A 20,056-nucleotide genomic window follows, 5' to 3' on the forward strand; every position below is an offset into this window, starting at 1 on the left:
TGTCCTGCAGCCCCTCCTCACTTTCCTCCACCCTCTTATACTACAGGGACACTCCGGCTGTCTCCATCCAGCTGGTGGAACTAGACAGATGGGGCTCAAATCCCAGCTCTGCCACTTGCCGGCTGTGTGATCTTAGGTAAGTCACTTCACCTCTCTGTGCCCTCATTTTTTGTCTATGAAAAGGGGATTGTAATATTCACTTCACTGGATTATGGTGGGGAGTTAATGAAACACACGCCTGGCACATTTAGGTGCTCAGAAAATGTTAGTACCAGCACCTTCTCCTGTTCTCTTCCTTCTTCTGACTTCCTCTTTCTCTACCTATTCTGATGATTTCTTGCTGGAGGTAACCATGGAGTCTACAGGAAAATAGTTGAACGTTTCCTATCTGGTACCCTGCAAGTAAGATCACTGATTTATTTATGTCATTCAACTTACATTTATAAATACCTATCATGTAATGAGCATTGTGCTTGGAATAAAGACAAAGGGATGAGGGACATACAAAAGATGGAGATGGAATGCCAAGGAATTGAGAAGGGAGAAACCAACATTTCCAGTGCCCTTTGTGCCAAGCGTGGAGGTGGACATACAGGATAAGGAGGTAAAAGTGGCAGCCTGGAGCATTGGAGGGGCCGCAGCTCAGGGGGAGACAGACACGCACACCCAAATGACAACTGTGGGGACCCATGGGAGGTTGTGATTTTATTGTCTCAGGCAAGCTGGGAAAGCTTCCGGGAGGAGGTGACAGAAGAGTGGTGGGTGCTGAAGAGTGAGTATTCACCAGGTAGATAAAGTCAGGAAGAGCATTTTAAACTGAGGAACAGCCTATGCAAAGGCCCAGCTGCATCAAAGGACAGAATGTTTGGAGAACAGTTGGGTGCCACTTTAGAGGAAATGAAATAAAGTCTTTTCATTTAGCGCAAGACCTGACACAGAGTAAGTGCTCCATAAAAGTTGGCCATTAGTATTGACAGATGGTCCGTGAACTTGACCTTCAGAGGTTAGCTAAGACTCCTACAGAGAGCCCAATCGCCTCCCAGGATGAAGGCAGGTTCAGAGTCAGAGGAGGGAAGGAAGTGAGCTTCAGAGAGGGGCTGTGGTATGAGACACTTCCTGCTTTACAGGGCCTGTGTGTGTCCCTCCTCCGGGGGCTGCACGTTCCGTTCCCTTCCCCAAACAGAGCCTCTGGATCCAGCCTGTGATGGGCGCTCAGCTAACGGGAAGGTGGACCACGCTGGGCCCCAGTCATCGGCTTGTCCTGATGAGCCAGACCCTGGGGAATCCTCGGCCTGGGGGAGCATTTAGAGAAGTACCCCGCGAGTCATCTGCCCTGTGCAGTCACTGCCTGTCAGAGCTGCACTGGGCCGGCGGGGAAATGTGCAGATTGCAGCACGGAGCGGTGGGAACCAAGCACTGGGCCCCAGAGCTGGGTTTGTTACTGGAAGGCGGTTAGGTAATCCGTTCACGCATGCCCTCGACAAATGTGTATTGAGTGCCAACTGTGTGCCAGGTGCTGTTTCAGGCTCCGGGGACACTGCGGAGACAGACATCGTATCCCTGCTTCAGGGAGCTGACATTCTGGAGGAGAAATATGCACGAACAATTCCCTCCTGCGTTTATTGAGGGTTTACTATAAGCCAAGCCCTGGACCGTGCACTGCGCCACCACGATCTCATTTAATCTCCTTAACTGGTTCACGAGACAAATCTTGTCTCATAATTGTTATCCCGTTTTACAGATGACATTCTCCTACTTTAAAAACCTACCCAAGGGACTTCCCTGGAGGTCCAGTGGTTAAGACTCTGTGCTTTCAATGCAGGGGGTACCAGTTCAATCCCTGGTCAGGGAACTAAGATCCCACATGCCTGCTCAGTGTGGCCAAAAAAACAAAACAAACAAAAAAAAAACCTACCTACAGGGACCCCCTTCCCCAGATCTGCCCATCATTACCTTTCAAAAGTGGGTGAGCTAAGGTGAGATGCAAACAATGACACTCAGCCCTGCTCTCGGCTCACAGTGACCTAACGGGGCAGAAATGAGGGGCCTGGCATCTTCTGATAACAGCCAGGCGCCGCCTGCCCAAACCACTCTCCTGAACTCTAAGAGCTTTCAGATGCTTTCAGAGCTGTGTAATAATGCCCTTTCCCAGCATTCCTTAATCATCATTACTCTGGACTCAGGCATTTAATTGCTCATCTGTTTCTCAATACTTTCATGAATGGAGAATTTCTTTCATGACTGGATCAGGGCTAGAGCAGCCTTCGACCAGATGGTGCTATAGGTGAGCCCCCCCTGACCCCGCATCCCCTGTAATTACCACTCTGCCTTACACTCTGTTGCCCTGTACCCACGTGTGAGCCCTGCTGTGTGCCAGGTGCTTGGGTCAGGAGCCCCCGGGGAGGCAGAGGAAGAAGCAGGCCTCCAGGAGAGGGATGACAGATAGGAGCCAGAGAGAGGGGAGCCCAGGGGACTGGGGGAGCCCAGGGGTCATGTCACCTGGCCAAGGTGAGAAAATGCCACCTGCAGGAGCGAGCACTTACAACTGAGTCCGGACGTCCAATAGAAGTCATCCAGGGTTAGGGTTCTCTGGGCAGAGACTCATGACGGGACGTGGCCTTTGGGGGACCTGGATGTCACCAGGGGTGCACCATAGCATCTGGGGGACAAAGGGGGCTAGGCAGCAAAAGGGCCAGCGAAGAGACTAGAGTGGTGGAAGGCAAACTCATGAAGGGTCTTCAGAGTTGGGTTAAAGGAAGTCCTTCTCCCTCTTCAACAAGCAAGGACGCAGCACACCCACAGAAAATCAACTTCCATATTCGATTCAATTCAACCATCATTTAGTAAGCATCCCTGATCGGCCAGGCCCTGTTCTGGGAATAATAGGGATTAAGAAGCAGCACATAATAGAGATTAAAATAATAGAGATTGAAAATGCACTCATGGAGCTGGCATTCTAGTGGGAGGAAGAGAGGGAGACAGTAAACAAATAAGCAAAAGGCACTACATGTCAGCTGGTGCTTAGCGTGGGGGGAAATAAAGCAGGGGAGGAGAACGGAGGGTATTGGCATGGAGAGGGAGGGCCTCAGTGCGAACGTGACATTGGGGTAAAGACCCCAAGAAGATGAGTGGGGTGCTGCTGATATTGGGGGAGAGATGCCCCAAGCCCAGCGAAGAACAAGTGCTCAGGCGATGAGGTAGGGGCTTAATTGAAGAACAGGAAGCTGAGTGAGACAGGAGAGAGGGTGAGAATGTGAAGGGGCCTTTGCCTGTGAGCCCAGAGAGATGGGGGCGCTGGCGGGTTGGCTACTGCAAGAATCCAATAAACACATCTGAAAAAATGGAATGGGTGGACGGCAGGTCCTTCCAGCAGCAGAAGCCACATGTGGACATGAGATCTCTCTAACCTTCAAGAATCTTTCTCCTAACACTGACAGCCCTTGGATAAGATGCGATAGATGATCAATGGCTGACATAGCTGTCCAAGAGATAGTACTGAATTAAAAAATTAAGTTGCAGAACAATATAATCCATTTCATGCAGGAAAAGTGAGTAGATGATAGATAGATAGATAGGGAGAAAGGAAGGGAGGAAATGGCCAGAGAGAAAGAGGAAGGAAGGGAGGAAATTGCACAGACCTGTTGCCCAATGGGAAATGACCCTACAGCTACCCTGCTCCTGAACTGAGGCCAGGCTCAGCATAGCCTAACCATCTCCCCACAACAAACCCAATCCTGAAGTATTACCAAGGGTATGGATTTTGTTTTTGATTTTCTTTATCATGAAATATACAAATAAAGAATATGTGCAATCTGGTCCACTGTATTGCCAGAAATGGAAGTCTCAATAACAGATTTTACTGGTGGTTTCCTACAGAGATGGAGAAAAGGTGTTACAGGGTACAGAGTTCATGGAGGCTTCTGGAAACTCCATTTAAATACCCTGCTCCTTTCCCAAAGCCCCTCTCTCCACCTCATCCCCAGCTTTCCACTCTTAGCTCCCCGTCTCCAAGTACCTTGGCTTCCTTTCCCTTCCCTTTGCTCTTCCTGGCATTTCCCACTTCGTGAGACCAAAGCAAAGGAGCCTGAGCACTTGATGACACAAACAGTGGGCTGACGGTCAAGCTGGGACAGTGTTGTCCTTCAGTGTCCCCGGCGCCTCACTTATACCCACAAGAAACTGTTTATAGTGGTTACTTCTGGAGAGGAACCCAGAGGCTGGACATGCCATTTTCCACTCTTTGGAACAATTAATTTCTTCTCTAGATGTACATTAATTTTATGTTTTAAAAAAATAATTATACTGCCATCCAGGCCTGCCCTTAACGTTGCAGGGCCCAGACAAAGAGAGCAAAAGGAGGCCCCTGACCATTGCTTGCCCTCTGCCCCTTCCCTTCCTGTCCCAGATCCAGCCTCTGGGTAGTTGTGTGGGGACAGCCCAGCTCACATGTGCTCTGCCCACTCCCCACACTCAAAAGCAGACCACTGGTCATCCCTCAGCACTAGGTCTACCCTTGTCAGGTAGGACCTAGACCCAGGCCTATGCAGGCTCCGGAAGTGGACTTGGGAACATTTAGGCTGGGAATGCACAGATCCTGGCTGCCCAGACCCGGCAGGAAGTATTAATACCACATCCACCCAATGGCAGGATTACCAGCATCTTCCTCTGACATTCTTCTGTATTGCTGGAACATTTTACATCTAGCAGAACATTTATGATCTCTATGTGCCCCCCCACCCCCATTACTCGGCTACATTTGGAGAAACGGATTCAACTGCAGGATGGCACGGTGGAGGGCACAGTGCAGGGGGAGGGCTGGGACACCAGGCAGACCTGTAGTGTATTTTGTGGTCTGTCACTTCTTTGCTGAGGGTCCTTGAGCAGGTCCCCTTAGCTCTCTGAGCTTCGGTTTCCTTCTCTATAAAAAGGGAATAGGGATAACCACTTTTTAGGGTCATTGGAAGGATTGAGTAGCCAGGCAACGAGTGGCACATTTTAAGAATGTAATTATTACTACTCTTTTAATGTCAGTCGATGCCAGGAATATTATGATGATCCTCCTGGGGTGGGTTCAGCAGGCTTATTTCCTAGTCATAATCACTTCCTCCATCAACCCTTACGTCATCCTCAGTCCTACCTCACTCACCCTCCCACCCTGCCCCTCCCTGAGCCACATCAGCCCTCCCTGCCCCCAGGCTTAGCCTACCCCACCCCAGGGCTCAGCCAGAGAAGAAGAGAGCCAAGAGGGCACACTTTCTCTTTTACTTCAGCCCATTCTTTTGACCTTTTCTCTCTCCCTGACCCATTTCAGACCCTCTTACTCACTTCTGCAGAAACCCTGTGAATGAGCCTCCCAGGGTCATTCGCAGGTTACACTGGATAAGCTGCGGCTTTGTCGCTCGCTCAGGGGAAAAAGCTGGGCTGGGAGCCAGACACTTGAATTCAAACTCTGTGTCTGTGCTTCCTAACTGTGGGGTCTCCGATGAGCCATTTCTACCTCTCTGAGCCTCAGTGTTCTCAGGTATAAAATGGAAGAATGATTCCTACCCAGCAGTTTTGTAGCACACATCACTGACCTGTGTCAAATATGGAGGAATATGAGTTTGGTCACTGAGAGCAATTAGGTGGAGGTCAGATCATGCAGGACCTTGAAAAGTAACTAGTGAACTTGGGCTTCATGCTGAGGGCAGTGCGGGAGCCGGGAATGAGGCTAAGCAGGTGGTGGAGCTGAGGTGGGGGAAGTCTTGCTCAGGTGACAAGATGGGGAGAGGCAAGAGGCAGGGGAGCAGCCGTGAGACCTGAACTCAGGCAGTGGCTGGAGAACGAGGAGGAACAGACTCAAGACCTAGCCTGGAACTGGCTTCCTCCCGGGAGCAGGTGTCTTCATTCTCCATTCATCTCAACTAGAGGGTCTGAGAGCCCTCTGTCCCGCACTGGCCACCTGGATTTAATCCTGGACACGGGGACCAGAGGAGCGGGAAGAGGAAGCGCGTGAGAGGGAGATAAGGTGAAACAGAAAATGGGAATCCTGATTTTTTTTTCTTTCCCAATTTTTCAAACACTGATTTCAGCTAGAACAGTCCATACTTAGCAAAAAAGGAAGGAAAATAAATTTGTTTTGAGAAATAATCATAGCTAATGCTCATTGAGCTCTTACTGTATGCCAGGCTCCATGCTAGGCATTTTACTCTGTAATCTCACTAAATCATCACAGTTAGCCCATGGAGGAGGTATCATCATGATCTCCCTTTTAGAAATGAGGAACACAGGGGCAGAGAGGTTAAGGATGTGGTCTAAGGTGAGGCAGGGCACGGATTGTGATTCAAGGTTGTCAGACCCCAAACCCCAAGCTCTTAGAGGACAATGAAACATCTAATGAGACTAGAGCAAAATGAAAACCAGAAATCTGAGATGTCCAATAATAGCGGGATAGTCACGCTTCCCTACACATAGTCAGTAACCCTTAGAAAAAAGTTGTGCCATATGATATAAGTGGAAAAAGCACATTATATATGGTGTGACTACAAGTAGATTTTAGAAGTACATGGACACAAGATACTATTCACAAAAGCAACCAAAAATATAAGGTACCTAGGAAAAGCTGTCAAAGCCTTTTAAAGAAAGTTATAAAATTTTACTAAACGATGTTAAAGAAAGCCTAAATACATGGAGACACATGCCATGTTCATGGATAGGAAGGCAGTTCACCTCAAAGTGTCCTAACACTATTCCAATCAAAAGCCCAACTCAGTTTTTCATATAACTTGGCAAGCTGATTCTTCAATTTATATAGAAGAGCAAAGGACCCGGAAAGGCTAAGACACTCCCAAAGCAGAATTCTGGGCAGGGACTTAACCTACCAGATATCAAGTTTTAAGTAAAGCAAACCACAATTTCAACAGTATGAAATTGGTACAGGGATTGGCAAATAGATTAATGGGACAGAATGAGGGGCCCCAATAAAGGGATCCACACATATTAGAAAACGTGATTTTGTTATTTTATTATTGTTTTTTATTTTTGTTTTTGTTTGTTTTTTCTTTTTCAGAAAATTTGGATGGAAGATGCCCTGAAGACCAAAGAGGAAATGAACAATGATTACACAAATAAAGTTGGGGAAGTTGGCTATCCAGATGGGGAAAACCATACCCCTTAGCACATAAAAAATCAATTCCAGGTGGGTCAAGGCTTTCAATGTGAAAGAAAAATCTTAAAATTCTTAAAAGAATTATTCAGCCATGAAAAATAAGGAAATCCTGCCATTTGTGACATGGATGAACTTTGAGGGCATTATGCCAAGTGACATAAGTCAGACAGAGAAAGACAAACACTGAATGATCTCACATGTGGAATCTGTTGGCGGGTCATCGGGGTTGGGGAGAATGGGGGGATGTTGGCATGCAAACTGTCAGTTATAGATGAATAAATTCTGAGGGCCTAAAGTACACCATGGTGACTATACTTACGATATTGTATTTTATACTTGAAATTTGCTAAGAGAGTAGATCTTAAACGTGCTCATTGCACACACGCATACACACACACACAAACAGTAACTACGTGAGGTGACGAACGTGTTAACTAACTTTATTGTGGTGAGCATTTCACAATATGTACGTATATTAAATCAGCGTGTTGTACACCTTAAACTTGCACACTGTTGTCTGTCAATTATGTCTCAATAAAGCTGGGGGAAAAAAATCTTAGAAGAAAATACAGAATATCTTTATGATCTCAGATAGAGACAGATTTCTTAAGCAAAAGAGAGAAAGTATTGTACAAGCACAAAGAAAAAGATTTGAAAGAAAAACATTTGACTAAATTAAAAGAATTTTCTGTTCATCAAAAGACATCCAAAGAGGGCTTCCCTGGTGGCGCAGTGGTTAAGAATCCACCCGCCAATGCAGGGCACACGGGTTCGATCCCTGGTCCGGGAAGATCCCACATGCCGCGGAGCAGCTAAGCACGTGCTCCACAACTACTGAACCTGTGCTCTAGAGCCCATGAGCCACAACTACTGAGCCCTCATGCCACAACTACTGAAGCCCACGTGCCCTAGAGCTGGCGCTCCGCAACAAGACAAGCCATTATAATGAGAAGCCCGCGCACCGCAACCAAGAGTAGCCCCCGCTCGCCACAGCTAGAGAAAGCCCACGTGCAGCAACAAAGACCCAAGGCAGCCAAAAATAAATTAAAAATTAATTAATTAATTAATTATTTTTAAAAAGACATCAAAACAGATGAGATGACAAGCCACAAATTTGGAGAAGACATTTGTAATGTACACTCAATAAATGATTAGTATCCAGAATAGATAAGAAGTCCTACCAATTCACAAAACTAAGGCAAACAATTTAATAGGAAAATGGGCAAAAGACTGAAACAGATATTTTACATAAGAGGAAATAAATATGGCTGAGAAACCTTTGACAAAATGCTTAATATTGTTATTACTCATGAAAATGCAAAATAAAACCACATTGAAATATCATTTTACACCCATCAAACTGGTGAAAATTGTAAGTCTGACAATAGTAAGTGTTAGGATGTGCAACTAGAACAATCATCTATTCCTGATGGCAATGTACACTGATACTGCCACATTGGAAAATAGCACACACACATATCTTATCACCCAGCAATTCAATTATTAATTGTAAAACTAGAAAAACTCTTGCACATGTGCACCAGGGTATATGTACTAGAGTGGTCATGGCTGTTTTGTTTATTAAAAATCCTGGAACCACTTCATATACACATTAGGGTGGCTATTACTAAAAAGAAGAAGGAGAAGGAGAAGAAGAAGAAGAAAGAAAGAAAGAACAAGTGTTGACAAGCATGTGGAGAAATTAGAATCCTTGTGAGCTGCTGGTGGGAATGTACAATGGTGCAGCCACTGTGGAAAACAATATGTCATTTCCTCAAAAATGAAAAGTAGAATTACCATATGATCCAGCAATTCCACTTCTGGATATATACCCAAAATAATTGAAAGCAGGGGCTCTAACAGATATTTGTATACCTGTGTTCTTAGCAGCATTATTCACAGGAGCCAAAGGTCAAAACAATCCAAGTGTCCATCAACAAATGAATGGATAAACAGTATGTGGTATATACATACAATGGAATATTATTCAGCCTTAAAAAAAGAAGGAAATTCCCACACATGCTACAACATGGATGAATCTTGAGGACAATATGCTAAGTGAAATAAGCCAAATACAAAGACAAAGACTTTATGATGCTACTTACATGAGGTACTTAGAGTAGTCAAATTAATAGAGACAGAGAGTAAAATGGTGACTGTCAAGGGTTGTAGGGAGGAGAGAATGCGGAGTTACTGTTTAATTGCTACAGAGTTTCAGTTTAGGAAGATGAAAATGGTTCTTCAGATGAATGGTTGCATAACCATGTGAAGGTACTTAATGCCATGGAAATGTACAGTTAAAAATGGTTAAAACAGTAAATTTTATGTTAATATATATTTTATCACAATAAAAAATATATCTTTAATCATTCCGTTTAATACAATGTTTTAAAGGTGGAAAAAAAAAAAAAAATCCAGGGACTTCCCTGGCGGTCCAGTGGTCAAGACTTTGCCTTCCAATGCAGGGGGTGAGGGTTCTATCCCTGGTCAGGGAACTAAGATCCCACATGCCTCGGGGCCAAACAATCAAAACATAAAACAGAAGCAACATTGTAACAAATTCAATAAAGACATTAAAAATGGTCCACATCAAAAAATCTTAAAAAAAAAAATCCTGGAAACTATCCACATGTCCATCAGCAGGAGAACGGGTAAGTAAATTAGAGTACAATATACGCATACAATGCATATCACCATGCAGCAGTGAAAATGAATGATCTACACTTGCACGCATCAACATGGATGAATTTCTCAAAGATAATAAATCAGAGAAGCAAGCTGCAAAATAATACATTCAATTATATAAAGGTCAAAAATATTACATTGTACGTATATATACAGTAACACTATAAAGAAAAACAAAGGAATGACTCACACAAAATTCAAGATGATGGCTACCTCTGTGTGGATTGGGAGGGAGGGACACATGAGGGCTTCTAAGGTATTGGTGATATTCTTCTGTTCCTTAAGCTGGGTGATGGATACATGGGTATTCACTCTATAATTATTTAAATTATACATCTGTATTATATACACTTTTGGGTGTATATATATCACATAACTTTTTTAAAAAATTTATTTTTGGCTGAGTTGGGTCTTCGTTGCTGCGCGTGGGATTTCTCTAGTTGCGGCGAGCGGGGGCTACTCTTCGTTGTGGTGAGCAGGCTTCTCACTGCGGTGGCTTCTCTTGTTGTGGAGCATGGGCTCTAAGCGCGCGGGCTTCAGTAGTTGTGGCACACGGGCTTAGTTGCTCCGCGACAGGTGGAATCTTCCCAGACCAGGGCTCGAACCCGTGTCGCCTGCATTGGCAGGCAGATTCTTAACCACTGCGCCACCAGGGAAGCCCAATATATTACATAATTTTTTTTAAAAACCTATACATAGAAAAAGGCCTGGAAGAACTCTAAATGTGATGGTATCTCAGTAGTGGGGCTCTTTTACTTTCTATTTTTCTGTATTTTTAAAATATTCTTTCACCCTTTTATAGTGAAAGGAGCACTAAACCATGTTAAGAAAAAAAGAAATGAAGAGAGCTTTTCCCTCAAATTTGTTCAGAGGAAAGGGAAGTGAGAGGAAATGGGTGAAAGCTTTGGGCTTTACCTAACTCTAGTAGTAACAGATGACTTTGGAATTTTGAGGCAAAATGCTAATTAAGAGATAATGAGTTTTAACTGTTATCTTGAGGAGGGGAAAAGTTCCTCCCCAGATTGAACTCCCCAGTCCCTCTTCTCAGGAAACCCCTGCCAGTTTCAAGAGTGGGCAGAGGGTTTTGATGCCCTTTTGAAACCAGGGACGTCACCAAGGAGATGAAGCCACAGGACTCAACCAACCCTTGGTGGGATTGATTTCAGATCCTCTGAAATCACGGCATGCATCCCCTTTCAAGAGCCTTAAAGACCAGATGAAAGAGAAGAATAAGAGAAACATCACAGAGCTAAGAGAAATACTTGAGCTAGGAGATGGTTTGAGAAAATATGGTCCAACACATTCGCCATACAACTGGATAGTATGATTGCCATTTGGGTAAATTTAATTCAAGGGTCTTGGGTTTCTCTTCCCAGTACTATCATCTTGTGTACCTCCTCTCTCTCACATCACTGAAACCCCAACACAAGACAACACAATCGTTCACTCTCTTGAGGCATTCATGTAACTCCACAAACATGCAGGCAGGCTTGTTTGGGGCCTGGAGATGCAGGTGAATGAGACAGAGACCCTCACTTCAAGGAGCTTACCCCTGTCAGGAAAAAGTTATCAATAGTCAATCTAAGAAAGAAATGGAAACTTTTATTGAAGCCAATTATAACCCTGGAGACAGTCTTTCAGAAAGCTCTGAGGACTGTTCTGCCCATCAGAGGTCAAAGCACTGTAATATAAGTTTTTGAGACAAAGTTTATATGTCAATGACATCATTGACAGTTTACACAATCCAGATCTACACATACAAAGAGTGGTGCATCATGGATCATCTTGGCCCCATGCTGAGACTGAAAAGGAATGTTATCTCCTAAGGAGGTCTGGTTAACCCAGAAGCACAATACACACTAACAGGGAGGGAAGAGGCCCAAACAGGCAAAGAAAACTTTTATGTTTAAATGTTTCTCACCTTGCCATAAAATATGAATTTTATGTCATCACCCTCAAGAGTGGAAGGCAGATATAATGGCAGTTAGAATGGGATGGGAAGTGCTTTGGTAACTAAGTATAAGACGTGGGTGCAGAGGAAAGACATCTAACTCAGCCAGTGAGCAACAAGGCGAACACCCAAGAGGGAATGGCCCCCGCATCAAGGTGCAAAGGATGAGTTACAGTAAACCAGGCACAGAGTGTTTCGGATGAGGAGCTGGTCTTCCTCTCAGGGTGGACTGCGTGGGCAAAGAGGTGGAGGAGAAAAACAGCTGGGCATGAAGCGAACCATAAGTAGTTTGTTTTTCTGGAGTGTGATATTGTGATTAATAATAAGAAATATATATTTGGTCGTCGTCCAGTTTCTGGCGCAGAGCTTCTAAAACCCTAGGAATTTCCTCAGTGACTGATTAAAGTTGTCTTTAGATATTCCTAGCAAGCCCCTTTCAACCACACCTGGGTTTATGTTAATGAGGTGAAATTTGGAAAGCCTCTATGGATGGGGGCTGGTTGCCAGGGAAACCAACCATGTGATTGGAGGGTCGTAACTTAGTTGCCTCCCTGACCTCCCCGGAGGGGAGAGGGGCTGGAGATTGAGTTCAATCACCTATGGCCAGTGATTTAATCCATCATGCCTATGTAATAAAGCCTCCATAAAAACCCAAAAGGATGACATTCAGAGAGCTTCCAGGTTGGTGAACACGTGGAGGTGCTGGCAGAATGGCCCCTTGGAGAAGGCATGGAAGCTCCGAGCCCCTTCCCACATACCTCGCCCTATGTACTTCATCTGGCTGTTCATCTGTGTCCTTTATAATAAACTGGTAAATGCTAAGGAGATGTCACTCTGAGTTCTGAGAGCCACTCTAGCAAGTTAATTGAACCCAAAGAGGGGGTTGCGGGACCCTCCCCTTGCAGGCCACTCAGAAGCACAGGAGACAACCTGGACTTGAGAAGGGCATCTGAAGTGGGGCAGTGGGCCCTTAACCTGTGGGATCTAACTCTGTCTCCAGGTAGCCAGTCTCAGAATGGAGCTAATTGTTCGGAGGTGTCAGAAAACACATGCTGGGTGGAGCATTGATAACAAGGCAGGACCTGGCCAGGGGAGGCTGGAGAAGTGACGAGGAACCCTCTGTCTAAAAGATCTATTCTTACCCAGTCGAGGGACTTAGACCTGGTCCCTTGGGTACTGGGGAGCCATGGAGGTATTTTAACAGGGAAGGGAGGTGGCTGATTTGTCTCTTGCATTATGATCAATCTGGCATTTAAATGGCCCACTTGATAAACCAGGAAACTTAGGGTACAAACCACAAGCAGATTGGGTAAAGGGCAGGTACAATGCAAACTTAGACAAACCCACATCTGAATCCTGCTCCAACACTCACCAGCTGGCACGAGTCACTTAGTTCTCTGAGCCACTGTTTGCTCATCTGTAGTGGGGCTGATGAAAGCAACCAATGAAACACTACCTGTGGAAGCCCTGAGCATAGATCTGTATTATTCTGAAAATAAATCTCCCAGATATTTTGTTAATCCAAAAATGAAATGGCAGAAGAATATGTATTTCATTACTAATCTTGAAAGACAAATAAAAACAAAACATGTATGTTTGAAAAATGCAGAGAAAAAAATTGGAAAGATTCACACCAAATCGAAAATAGAGGTTCCTTCTGGAGAGGTAGAAGAAAACCTCTTCTAAGATTGGAGCTAGAGATCAAAGGGGGCTTTAGCCTTATCTGTAAAGTTTTCATTTTTTTACATGGAAAATGTATTCCTATACTACTTGTGTATTTAAAAATTAATTTTAAGATAACCTAACAAAAGCCCTTGACAGAGAGTAGATGTTCGGTGTTCTCTCCCGTCTGCTTGCTTACACAGTGAGATTCAGGGCCTTTCCAGTTCCATTTCCTAATTCACCCTAATTTCAACCCCAGTAGAAGGCCAGAAGGCCTGTCAGTGTCACTCAACAAATATCTGTAGAAGACCTTCTCTGACAAGGTTAGTGGGTCTCTCACAAGTGGGTTAAAGTCTCCCTTAGTGGACCCGAGACCCCACAGTCTCCCCTGGAGGCCACCTGAGGGCCTCCACTCAGTCCTCAACACCCCCCACCCTCATCCTGAGGACGCTGCCCTCCTTCTGGCCTTCTGGTGGACCCTCAACTCCTTGGGAAGCTCCACTCTGCTTCCTACCTCCTGGCCTCAGAGCTCCTGGCTGGGAAAGCAGAGAAATGCTTGCCTCCATTGCCTTCCCAAAGAAAGGCTGGGGTCACCCCTGGCCACCGAAAAGCCCAGCGCAGTGAAGAAAACCTTCAGCAGTGGTTGCCTTTGCTGGGGCCTGGGGAGATGAGAGAGATTTCACTCTCCACTGTGGACCCTTTTTCCTGCTTGAATTATCTTTTTTAATAGGTTACTTTTTAAATTAAAGAATTACTATTCTTTTAAATAGTTCGTGAAACCAAAAACATTTCACAAAAGCTAATTCTATTTTTAAAACTCTGATTGAGGCCAGATTAGAGTTCTTGATGAATATATGACTTGGCAGGGGGCAGGGCAGAAAGACAGACAGTCTTTTGATGACTCTAAGTATGAACGATGAGTGGGGTGACTCTTCTGGAGAGGAGGGTGCAGCTGATGTCTCCTTTATCCAAAACACCTCAACACTGACTGGGGCTCGGTGAGGATTTCCTGAATTTAACTCACGTAGGAAGCCACGTCTCGGGTCTGCTAAAAATGTACCTGTTTTGGAAAGGAGGAGAAAAAATGAAAAAGTGGATGGAATGAATTCACAGAGTGTGGAGAGGGCTTAGCTGTTCTTTAGATCTCCTCACTTCACCGTGAGACCAGACAGGGGGTGGGACTTGAGATCCAGCTAAAACCAGATCCAAAGTAGGGGGGCGTTCCACGGGATAAACACTTCACCCTCCCAACTACCCCATGAAGTGGGCACTCTCTCCATTTTGCAGAGGAGGAAACTGAGGCTATGGTGGGGGAATGAGGCAGCCCCAAGGTTACCCAGACAGGTATCTACTGAACTCTGACCCCAAAGCTTTCTCTCCCACCTTTGACCTCACCTCTCGTCACGCAGCTCTCGGGGTTACAGTGAGCCAGATTTTCATCTGGGCTTTCTCTGTTTGCAGGCACCTTGGAATATACGGATCTGGCCAGAGACACCTGGAACATACTATTACCGGGCTTATGTATATTCATCACTATTTACGAGGTGCTGCACACTTGTATGTAGACAGAGTTTCTGTCCCGTACGCTAGTGTATCATCAGCTTGCTAAAGAGCGAGTGAACGACTCTAATCCTGGAGCTCCCCCACTTTACAGATGAAGAGGTTGAGGCTCAGGGAGCTGAAGGGATTTACTTCAGTTATACGGGAATCGCACCCAGAGCCTTCCAGGTCTCCCTTTTCTGTTTCCTCCTCAGAGTCAAGGTTGGCTTGACACCCAGCCCATCACCAGCCCACCCTGAGGAAGCACGGCACTGACATCAGCTGGAAGAACAGACCCACCTACCCCTGGGCGTCAGTGGTGCTAATACACGGGACACCCACGCACCGTTACATACACTCATACCTGGGCCACACAAAGGTCTCCCCAAGCTCTCCACGTTCAGCCAAGGAGCGGGAGTGGAGCAGCAGCGAGACGCCCCAGGTGCAGTCCCCATCCAGCCCCAAGCCACACCACAGACTGCAGACTGAGGAGGAAAGGGTCCAGGTGAGCTCCACGGCAGAAAGAGATAAGGGAGGGGAGCGGGTGACGCTGAGTCACACAGCTTGCGGGGCTGACTGCTGCCGGCAGAAGGGAGCACCGTCTGAGTTGGACCTCAAACTGGTGAGCTTCCCAGTTCCTGAAAAGTGAGGATGAAATGCCACACCCTAGGCAGGCTCAGAGGTCCCCTGTCTAAAAATTGCAGATAGTTGGTGGGAGATGTGCTTCCTCACTCCTCTGATTTCCATGAGAAGGGGAGATGGGTGAATTCCGATCGGCAAGTTGTCGACTGGGGTCTGAGGCTATGTTGTCCAGGTCTTTTGGGAGAAGGCTGCCCGCAGGGAACCACGCTCTGCTCTGCCCAGATCTTCCCAGGGAGGCCTGAACTTTTCCTGCCTTTCCTGTGCCTGCCTGGGTCTGTCTGCCAAATTCAGAGACTGACAATTAGGAAGCCCAGAAGTCTCATTTGTTCAGAGCACAGGCAGGAAAGAGAGTGCCATATATTGGGCTCCCTCAAACCCTCAAATCAAAATATTGTGAGGCATCCCAGCTTAATATACTTTAGGGCCCCTAACTGTAGAAGAAATTTCACGTTTTTAACACAGCTCTTAAAGCCCTTCACAATCCAGCTCCCACCTATTGACCTCTCCAGTTTGATGTGATCCCCGGCCAAAGCCAGGCTGTCTGCTCCCCCACCTCCACGCTTTTGTGTCCTTCCCCAGGTTGTAGCCAGCCTCCAAGACGACCCCAGTGATCCCCACCTCCTGGTCCCTCCCCACACCCTTGTGAGATCCCTCCCTTCGAGTGGAGGCTGGACTTATGAATAGAATAAGGTAGAAATGATAGTGTGAGCCTTGGAGACAACTTCATAGAAGGCTGACTCTCCTCACTCAGCTGGGAGAAGACACGTCATGACCGGCATAATGGACAGGTCCATGTGGGGAGGGCTAAAGTCTCCTGCCAACAGCCCTGTGAGCGAGCCTGGATCCTCCAGCTTCAGTCATCTTGAGATTGCAGCCTTGACCAACAGCTTGACTGCAAGCTCATCACAGATCCTGAGCCAGAACCACACAGGTAGCTGCTCCTGGATTCCTGACCATCAGGAACTGCAAGGTAATAAATTGCTGTTTGTTTTAAGTTTTGGGTAATCTGTTACACAGCAATAGATAACTAATGCACCCAACCTGCCTTTCTCCTTAAAGCCTGCTTGTTCTTCAAGGTCTCAACTCAGACTCTTCTTGCTCCTGGAAGCTTTTCCCGACTCCCTGTAGAAGATACCTGATGATTTAGCCTCCCAGCATCCTCTCCATCTTTGGCAATACTGCCCTGACTTTTCTCCCTCTCTTCCTCCCTTCCTTCCTTCCTTTCCTGTGGCCATGCTGTGTAGCTTGCAGGATCTCAGTTCCCCCACCAGGGATTGAACCCATGTCCTCGGCAGTGAAAGTGCCGAGTCCTAACCCCTGGACCACCAGGGAGTTCCCACCCCTGACTTTTCTTTAGGAAACCACCCTTCTCCCATCTGAATCTGTGCATGTTGAATGAGGCTGATTCCACTCTAGGCTCTAGGGGTTGGCGTTCAGCCTAGGCCTGGCCTATCCATTCTCCTGGAGCCCACTGTTCAGGGATGCAACCTAAGTCAGCCCCTGAGGGTCAGCCCAGGAGCCTTTGCTGGAGGTAGCAGGAAACAGGTCACCTTCATCTGCTGGAGTTGCAGAGCTGGAAAAACAGCCTACAGCTACAGGCAGAGCAGGAAAAACAGCCTGAAGCTACAGCTTCCTTCCTTCTTTTTCCTTTTGTTTCATAAGCACAAAAGGAAAGCCTCTCTAGAGATGAAGCCAGAAGAAAAAAGATGAGCCTAGGGATGGGGAGAGAGATTCCTGATGCAATTATTGAAGTGCCTGGATTCAACTGTGCCTGAAACTAAATCTACCTCTAGACTTTTCTTTCTTCCTTTCTTTCTTTTCCCTTCCACTTCCCCTCCCTCCCTCCCTCCCTTCCTTCCTTCCTTCCTCTCTTTCTCTCTCTCTCTTTCTTTTTTTCTTTCTCTCTCTCTCTTTTTTTTGGCCTTAGGTAGTGTGTGTTGATTTGAGATGATCTCAGTCATCTTGAAGTGAAAGAGTTCAGACCAATTTCATCCCCATGGGTGGAATTAGGGACCCCCTCCTGGCCTCCCAGAGCCTCTAGTGCTGCCCCTACCACTGTACTTACCACAAAACTGCACCTGCACAAGGAACTGGTGCCCCTCGCCCTGATTTTTCATAATGGTACCACGCTTTTGCTTACACCACCACCCCCTGCCGCCCCGCCTCTTAAAAACAGGAATGTGTCATGTTCCTTTGTACATCCAGAGGACCTGTCATAAAGAGGTGCTCACTGAATAACTTATAATGAATTAATGGATGGATGAATGAGTGTCTTCTAGTTGGCCAGGAGACTTAGTGGAGCAAGAAAGGGGAGTTGTTTGTTCAGAGGCCCTGCTACAAGGCCCAAGTTACCCTCAAGACCTCTCTGAGCTGACAAAGGACTATTATTTCTTAATCTCTTCATCCAGACCACAGCTGAACCAGCCCCACCCCTGGAACACAAACCAGGCTCCTATTACAGAAAAACAAATCTGACCTGGCCATTTCCCTGCTTCAAACAACTTTCGGTGGCGTGTTTGGCAGGAGGGGGTGGAGACCAGTGAGCATTTGGATCCAGGGAACATTCTACACCATAGAACGTTCATGTGTTTATCAATTGATTCATTCGGCAAGCATTTAATTAGCACCTGCTCTATGCCAGGCCCTGTACATGTTGCTTCATCTTTACAGCAAGCATTTAGGGCCATGTATTTGTTATCTGTTGCTGCCTAACAAATCACCCCAAACTTAGTGGCTTAAAACAACAAACATTTGTCATCTTGCAGGATCCAGATGCAGCTCAGCTGGATGCCTCTGGGTCAAGGTCTCCCGGGAGGTTGCAGTCAAGTTGTTGGCCAGGGCTGCAGTCATCTCAAGGCTCAACTGAGGCTGAGGGATCCACTTCCAAGCTCATTCACGTGGCTGTTGTGAGGCCCCAAAAGATTCACTGTGAGCTCTCTCATGTGGGCCTCTCCACATGGCAGCTGGCTTGCCCAGAGTGACTGATCTGAGAAACAGCAAGAGTGTCCGAGACAGAAGCTACTATCTTTCTATATCTTAGTCTTAGGTGCGACATGCCATCGCATCTGCCATATTCTGTTCATCAGAAGTGAGTCAGTCATAGTATGAGTGTGTTTCGTGTTTGGTAATTGCAATCATTGTTGCTTTTGTTGTGGTCATCCATGTACAATGCTTGGTGTCAGTCTATTTATCTCTTGTAAAAATAAAATACAGTGTGTGTGTGTGTGTGAAAAAAAAAGAAGTGAGTCAGTAAGTTCAGCCTACACTCTAAGGAAGGAGATTACACAAGGGTTTGAATACGAGGAGGTGGATTAATTGGGATGACCATTTTAGAGGCTACCTGCCACAGGTAAGGTATTATTATCCTTCATTTCATACTCAGCCAGCCAGCTAGTTAAGCAATGTGTCCATGTCTCCCAGCTAGAGAGTCGTCTGACTGCAGTGCTTTAACATTTCACTAAGCCATTAGGGAGTGAGGTGGAGGAAGGCAGGGAGAAGGTGCTGGTAGAACAGCAAATGGGGATGGAGTCTTTATTAACTATCTACACTGTGTAACTGAATATCCACAACTTAGTAGCATAAAATAAACATTCCTTACCTCACGTAGTTTCTAAGAGTCAGGAATTCAGGAGCAGCTTAATTGAGTGGTTCTGGATCAGGGTTTCTCGTGAGGCTGTAGTTAAGCTGTGGTCTGGAGCTGCAGCTTTGAAGACTTATCGGGGCTGAGGATCCATTTCCAGGATGGCTCACTCACATGGCTGTTGGCAGGAGGCCTCAGTTCTTTGCCACTTGGACCCCTCTCTAACCATGCTTGAGTATCTTTATGACACCGAAGCTGGTTTCCTGCAGAACAAGTGACTCAGGAGAGCCTAAGCAGAAGCCTCAATGCCCTTGCTACCCAGCCTGAAGAGTCATATGCTGTCATTTCTGCAGTGTCCTGTTGGTTACCCAGCTTGGCGCTTTGCAATGTGGGAGGTGATTATACAGGGCATGGGAATATCAGCCACCCGAGGCTGGCTACTATAGGGTCCTGGAAGATAAGTAATCCTTTTTTTTTTTTTTTTTTTTTTAAATATTTATTTATTTATTTTTTGGCTGTGTGGGATCTTAGTTTCAGCATGCGGGATCTTTCAGTGCAGTGTGCAGGTTCCAGAGTGTGTGGGCTCAGTAGTTGCGGCACGTGGGCTTAGTTGCCCTGCGGCATGTGGGATCTTAGTTCTCCAACCAGGGATCGAACCCACGTCCCCTGCATTGGAAGGCGGATTCTTAACCACTGGACCACCAGGGAAGTCCCAAGATTAGTAATCCTAAAACTCAACTTTTAGTAAGTCACTCCCTTGGTCAAAGAGATCCAGAGCTTTCCCATTTACTGTAACACAACATCTGATTTCCTTAGTTCTATCTCACACTGTCTTTTGGGCTGATGGGCC

At 46.2% G+C, this 20,056-nt stretch overlaps 1 long non-coding RNA gene across 1 annotated transcript; it reads left to right on the forward strand.

Moving 5' to 3' along the window:
• The first annotated feature begins 10,238 nt into the window (after positions 1 to 10,238).
• LOC309623861 lies at positions 10,239 to 18,851 on the forward strand. Its single transcript, XR_014241696.1, has 2 exons — positions 10,239 to 16,596; positions 18,392 to 18,851. It is a non-coding gene; the product is annotated as an uncharacterized lncRNA (long non-coding RNA).
• Positions 18,852 to 20,056: the final 1,205 nt, after the last annotated feature.

The sequence above is a fragment of the Balaenoptera borealis genome, assembly GCF_965194805.1.
Source record: "Balaenoptera borealis genome assembly, chromosome: 2".
NCBI classification, from domain to species: domain Eukaryota; kingdom Metazoa; phylum Chordata; class Mammalia; order Artiodactyla; family Balaenopteridae; genus Balaenoptera; species Balaenoptera borealis.